A 6,112-nucleotide genomic window follows, 5' to 3' on the forward strand; every position below is an offset into this window, starting at 1 on the left:
CGTGGGGACTGCAGGTGGGAAGAGGGCTCTGCACCTTGTGATCTGCTCCTAACGTGTGATCCTGCCCTGGGAATCATGTTGAGTGGGCATCTGCTTGGCTGCTCACTCTTCTCTAGAGGTGGAAAGCTGCTATTGGAGCTGGGCGTGAATACTGGCAACTCAAAACCAAAACAGCAAATGAAACTGCAGCCATGAAGTGCTCTAATTTTTTTTTAAATTTTTTTTAATGCTTCCTAGTTTAAAAACAAGCAAAAAAAATATTCCCAAGCCCAAAATACCCAAGTCCTGTGTGTGGTGTTGAGTGCTGTCCCATAATTAGATGAGGAGGAGTGTGCAGGTTATCTCAGACTCCTGTTTCTCAAATGTTGTTGCTGCTGCTGTGTCCCAGTTCCCAAGGGCCCAGCTTTTGATGGCAAAGTGCTGCTCATCTGAGATGAGAAGAACCTGCCTGTGACTGTTGAAAAGCATTTAGGATTTTAGAAAACCAGCCTAGTTTTAATTATTATCTAATCCTGAGCGCCGCCTGTGTCACGTTTGCAGACACATCCTTGGATCCACGTCCCATCCCAAAGGTTTTGGGTGCTCTGGGATTTTCTCAGGGCTCTCTGTAAACTTCAGGAAAACATAGTGGATTTGGGAAACTGATTTTCCATTTCGTTCTTGCTGAGCCACTAACAAGGCGTGTGGGATGTTCTGGCCAGGGCAAGGCTCCAGTGCTGGGAGCTGGAACCAGGAGGATTTGGGACTCCAGGTCTCTCTGCAGATAAGCCAAGCTCGGGGGACAGCACCTGGAGATGCTTTTCCACACCAAAGTTAGGTCCTTTGCTTAACTTCAGCTATCTTGGATCTTCTCTGTGCTGAGGGATCTGAGTGGATTGGGATGGAGGGGAGGGGTCCATTGTCAGTGAGGTCAGTAATAGCAGTGGCTGCAGGATGACTCCTGACTGCATGGCAAGGCCACTTTTCCTCCCTGGGGAAGCCTGGAAGCTCAGGCTGAGGAAGTCCTGCTTTCCTACCTGTGCCACACAACAAATCTATTTGAGCTTAGAAGGTTTAGAAAGTTCCCTGATCCCCACGAAGGAGCTTGGGCACCCAAACAGTGCTCTTCAAAAACCCACGAGAGACCTTTCCTCCCTGGCACGGTCACCATGAGTTAAATTGGTGGTTGACACAAGAAGTGTCTCCTCCCTCCTCCGTTTTGATGGTCAGAGGAATCACCTGCAATGGTTTTTTGATTAATAAATGAAACAAGCCCAGTGATCTTGGGGTGGAGCATTCAGGAAGCAGGTCAGGCTTTTTGGGTGGATATTCTTGTTCTGTCAGAGCTGGAGTTGTCTTGGTTTCAGGAGCTGGCTCAGGGATGGGGGGGTGGGTATGTGTAGGTGGTTCTCGTGATCAGCCGTGGGTTTTAAAAGCAAGAAGCTCAGGTCACTCCTGAGTTAAACCTGAGGTTTTAGACAATAATGGCTTTAGTGTTGGCTCAGGTCGAGTCAGCTCAGGTCGGGCTGTGTAAGATTTAAGCACGGAAAGGATCAGGAATAGAAACTGGGAATAGAAATTGCACTTGGGGCTCTCAGAGGAGGAGAGGGCTCTCAGTGTGTCACACCTGTGCCATAAGTCTCTTTGCTGAAGGTTTTTTTCCTTGTGGATTTTTCTAGAGAGGGGTTAAAGTTGGCTCACTCTCCTTTGCCTTGTGTAAAAATTCTCTGTAAGGCTCTGCAAAACAAGAAGCTCCCAGAGTCAAATAAAGGCTTTGGGAGCCTGTTGATGGCCCATGGGGTGATGTAAAAGTATAGGAGTGAAGGACAGAAATGTTTGGAGGATACTGAGACATTTTCAGCTACAAAATGTCCCTGTGCTGAAGAACTCTCAAACTGAACTTATAATCAAAAATGCTTAGTTGGATGCAGCTTGCTTCTGGTTCAAAGAGGACTTAAAAAAACTTAGATTGGAGCCCTCAGTTTATTTTCCAATTAAAAAGAAGATGGAAAAATTGAACTTTCTTTTGGCTTAGTTCCCCATCTCAAATGTCCTGAAGCAGCCTCCTTAAATAAAGTTTGGGAGCTTAGGACAAAGGCTGTGAGAGTGATTAAAGGGTTGAAGAAACGTCCATCTAAGGAAAAATGAAAAGGCTGAGAGAGTTAAAATTAAGAGCAAAGTCTCATAAGGGCGAGATAGATAAAGGAAAGCAGAGAGGAAATCATGTTTCCCTATCTATTTTGGCAGGATTCAAAAAGCATCAGTGAAGAAATGGAAGTTTTAGAACTTCTTCACTAATGGAAATGTAATTAACTCATGGAAATCATCACAAGAATTTGCTTCAGCTGAAATGCTCCGCTTTGGGTCTTGAGACCAAAGGAGCCTTGAGATCATCTACAGATCCACCAGAGGGGAAATGGGTTTCTGGAGGAGGAGGATCAGGCCCTTTTCCTGGTGCTCCCTGAAATGAGCTGGGTGGAAATGTGAACGGGCTGTTTCGTAATTGTCCTTTTCTTTATCTTGTAATTTCTCCTGGATCACGCCGGAGCCGCGACTCCGGAGCGGGAATCCGGCCCGTTCCAGCCTGACCTGTGAAACACGGCAGGGGATGTCAGAGCTCAGCTTTGTGGCTCTAGACATGAAACAATATCAATAGGAGTGGGGGTATTTCAGCGCTTAACGTCTGATTTAAAGATCAAACGTCCTCCTGCAAGCTCTGCTGCAGCCTGGAGAGAAGCTTCAGTGCTCCAGCGCCAAGTGCGCCCTCAAAAGCTGCAGGTCTGAGCTTCAGGAAAAGCTTTGGGGTTGAAAAATTGTTGCTCATTTAGACTGAACACAGGGTAGTTTCTAATACCGGAGATAAGGGAGTCCCAGTTTTGTGGAGAAGTGAGGTCTGGCATCATCAGGGCAGGTGGAACATCACCTTGGCCTTGCTTTGGGAGGACAAGGCCCTCCTCGGCCGTGGCCTCCACCCTTTGCGGGATTTGGAACGCGGAAGAAGGTTCTGGCAGGTGAAATTATCTTATCAGAGGGTGGCCCTGTGCTCAGTGAGGCTTCAGTCAGACCTGAAAGCACGTCCAGCTGCCAGAAGTCAGGCATGAAAGCTCTCCTGCTGGGCAGGAGGGATTAACAAACCTCCCTCCCAATGCCAAAGACAAATCTCTGCTGCTTTTCTGGCCTCCAGCGCTGGGGGAGGGATGGGAGCCAAAAGCTCTGGGAAGTTGCAGCAAGTTATTTGTGCACTGGGAAGAAACAGGCAGCGGTGGCTGGGGGGAAGGGGGGGAAGGGGAACACCTCTCTTGATGGTCAGCAGAAGTAGGTCTGAAGAAAAGAGGAGATGAAGTCTTGGCTTGATAAAGGCATGGACCATTCCACTCTGGCTGCTGTGGCTGCAGGACAGAGATTGAAGTCCAGCAAACTCCCCAAGTGTCTTTTTAATCCCATTCTTTTCAGAAGCTCATATCCAAGGAAGTGATGCTGTGTATTTAGCATCTATTGCCTCATCACAGATCTTTTCAGATGATCTCTGCCCTGAAAAATGTGCTGATATGAAAAATTTTACCTTTCTTTGTCTTCTGATGCCAAATCTCAGCCTTATTTACCCAGTTCCTGGGCAGAAACACTAAAAATTCCTGAAGTTCCGTGGTCAAATTTATCTCCTGGCCTGGACTGGCTGGGGGAATCCCGAGCTTGTTTAAATTGATTTTCCTACAATAATCAATAAAATACTTAAATTGGTTGGGTACAATATAAGAGGAGTTGGAAATGCTCAGCTTGGCTATGAGTTGTGGACAAGAGCACTCTGTGAACCCCCAAATCTATTATTAAAAGAACACAGTATTTTTTTTTTTTCACTCCCTGGTTCCAACATGAAAGCTAATGATGACAGGTACAAAATTACGGTAAACCCCTGATTTTGACAAGAGGTCAAAAGGGCAAAGGAAGCTCAGCATGATCCAATTCCCTTGCTTTAATTGGGAGGCAGGAAAGAACACAAGACTATGGTGGAAGTTACTGCTCCAGGACAGAACCAGAATAATACAGTTCTGCTTCTCTTGTCCAGCACATTGAGCAATTAAGTGAGATTTTGGGGGTCCTGTTTTTAATTTCTGCCCATATAAAGGATTTTAGGCCTTGGCTTTTCTCCTTTATAGTCACATTTCTACTTCTTCAAACAAGAAGGTGATGCTGGTACCAGACTGTAACGTACTAGTGGAGGCTGGCTGACAGTATTGAAAAAAATGAGTCTAAAATGTCTCAAAAGAGGCAAAAATAAGTCCTTAAAAACGTTGAAATGAAGCAGGAGGAGAATCTGAATCAGATGAAATAGATGGCGAAGGCATAATCCTCCTAGAAATGCAGCTGCTCCCTCACAGTGAGTGGGAGACTCTCGCACGGAGCTCAGTGTTCGTGTTCCACGGGGAATGTGCTGAAGCAGGGCCGTGCCACACACGGGGAAACTGCAGCTGTGGGGGTGTCTGCCAGCTCTGAACCCCAGCAGAGATGGGACCTCTGGGGGAGGTGACATGTTCTGAGTCAAAATGTCCCCAAGTGTCATTCTGGCCTGGCTGGGTCCAGAAATGAGGGGCTCCACCTCTGCTGGGGCAGAAGGGACTGAGAGGAGGAAGAGGAATGTGCTCCACGATGAGCTCAGGATTCAGGGTGATGTTGGGATTGCTGGGAGCACGGGGAGGTTTTGAAGAGCTGGTGCATGCAGGGAATGAATGGAAGGGAGGAGCTGGAAGTGTTTTCCCGGTGCCTCTTCCCCCTGGGATGGTTTGAGGCAGCACAAGCCTCCCCAGGAGAGCAGCTCTGCTGAAGCCACTGATGGTAACCACGGCCAGGCTCAACTCTTTGGGTTTCAAAGGCCACATCTGAGCAACCACCTGATGCCAACAGTGCTCACAGAAAAAAAAAAAAAATCAATCAGGACTTGCATTTTCTCTTTCTTTTTGAAACCGGGAAGATCCCCCAGCTCATCAAACAGTGCTTCTGCTTCTGATCCCTCTAGGGCTGTCCTCTGGTCTTCCCTGTGTGGGAAGGATGAGGAAACCTTCCCTTGTAACTACAAACCTCTGTGGTCTCTAGAAGGGTGGGAACAGTATGTGAGGTGGAAAATGGGGAATTAGTGTCCCTTTTCCCCAGGTCATGGTAGTACCTCCTTGCCCTTCCATGCAGGAAGGGAATAGCTCCCCTGGATCTTTTGAAAATTTTTTTCAATGGGGGGGGTGGAAGCTTTGGGTGAGGCTTAATTTCCACCTAATAGCCTGTTAAAATCTTCACATGGTTTCTTTGAGAATGCCATTAAAAATCAATTACATTAATGGGGCTCAGTCGGAGATGTGCTGAAATATGGATGGGTTCAAGCAAAGTGACTTTGCAAAACAGGGGCCTTGGAGCTGCAGCCATTTACTCCACTTGCTCTTCCCAGTCACTGGTAGGGACCAAGCCTGACCTTCGATGTTTTCAGCTCTGCAGATGCTGAGCTCAGTGTTCAGGGGTGAGTGGTCAGTGACATACCGTGGTGTAAACCCACTCCCAAGGCCTTTAGGAGGGAGTAATTCCCTTGCCCGGGAATGGATGGTGTTGCGCTCCTTGCCCAAAATTCTCCCAGCACCACTGGCAGCTCTGGGAGCTCTTTCAGGCCTCCCTCACCCAGCTGTGGCTGCACAGCGGGTTCTGCCACCTCAGATGGCTGGTACTTCTGGCTGCTGCCATTGCAGAGTGCCCATGAGCTTATCACGTGGCAAATGGGTTTCACACATCTCTTCCCTCTCTACAAACATTCCTGCAAAAAAGAGAGCCAGGAGTCCCAAATTATGATGGAAAATGAGGTGGGGGGTTGGGAAGCAGCCTGAAGTGCCCACGGGGGATGAGGAAAGCACAGGAGAGGAACAGAACAACTTCCCCAAGGCAGAGACAAGGCCTTGGGTGTGTCTCTGCTGGGTACCTCCCACCCTGTCTTGGGACTCCTGGCTCTCTTTTTACAGGAGTGTTTGGAGAGAGGGAAGAGCTGTGTGAAATGCAGCTGCCTCGTGCCAGTGTTTCCAAATGCTGCGTGGGCAGCTCAGCTGCAGGCAAGTGGCCTGAGGGACTCAGCCGTGAGGCAGAGCCCTGTGGTGATACATCCAAG

This window comes from Empidonax traillii, unplaced genomic scaffold (assembly GCF_003031625.1).
Source record: "Empidonax traillii isolate 1590-97213 ecotype Southwest subspecies unplaced genomic scaffold, ASM303162v1 scaffold1427:size111727, whole genome shotgun sequence".
Lineage (NCBI taxonomy): Eukaryota > Metazoa > Chordata > Aves > Passeriformes > Tyrannidae > Empidonax > Empidonax traillii.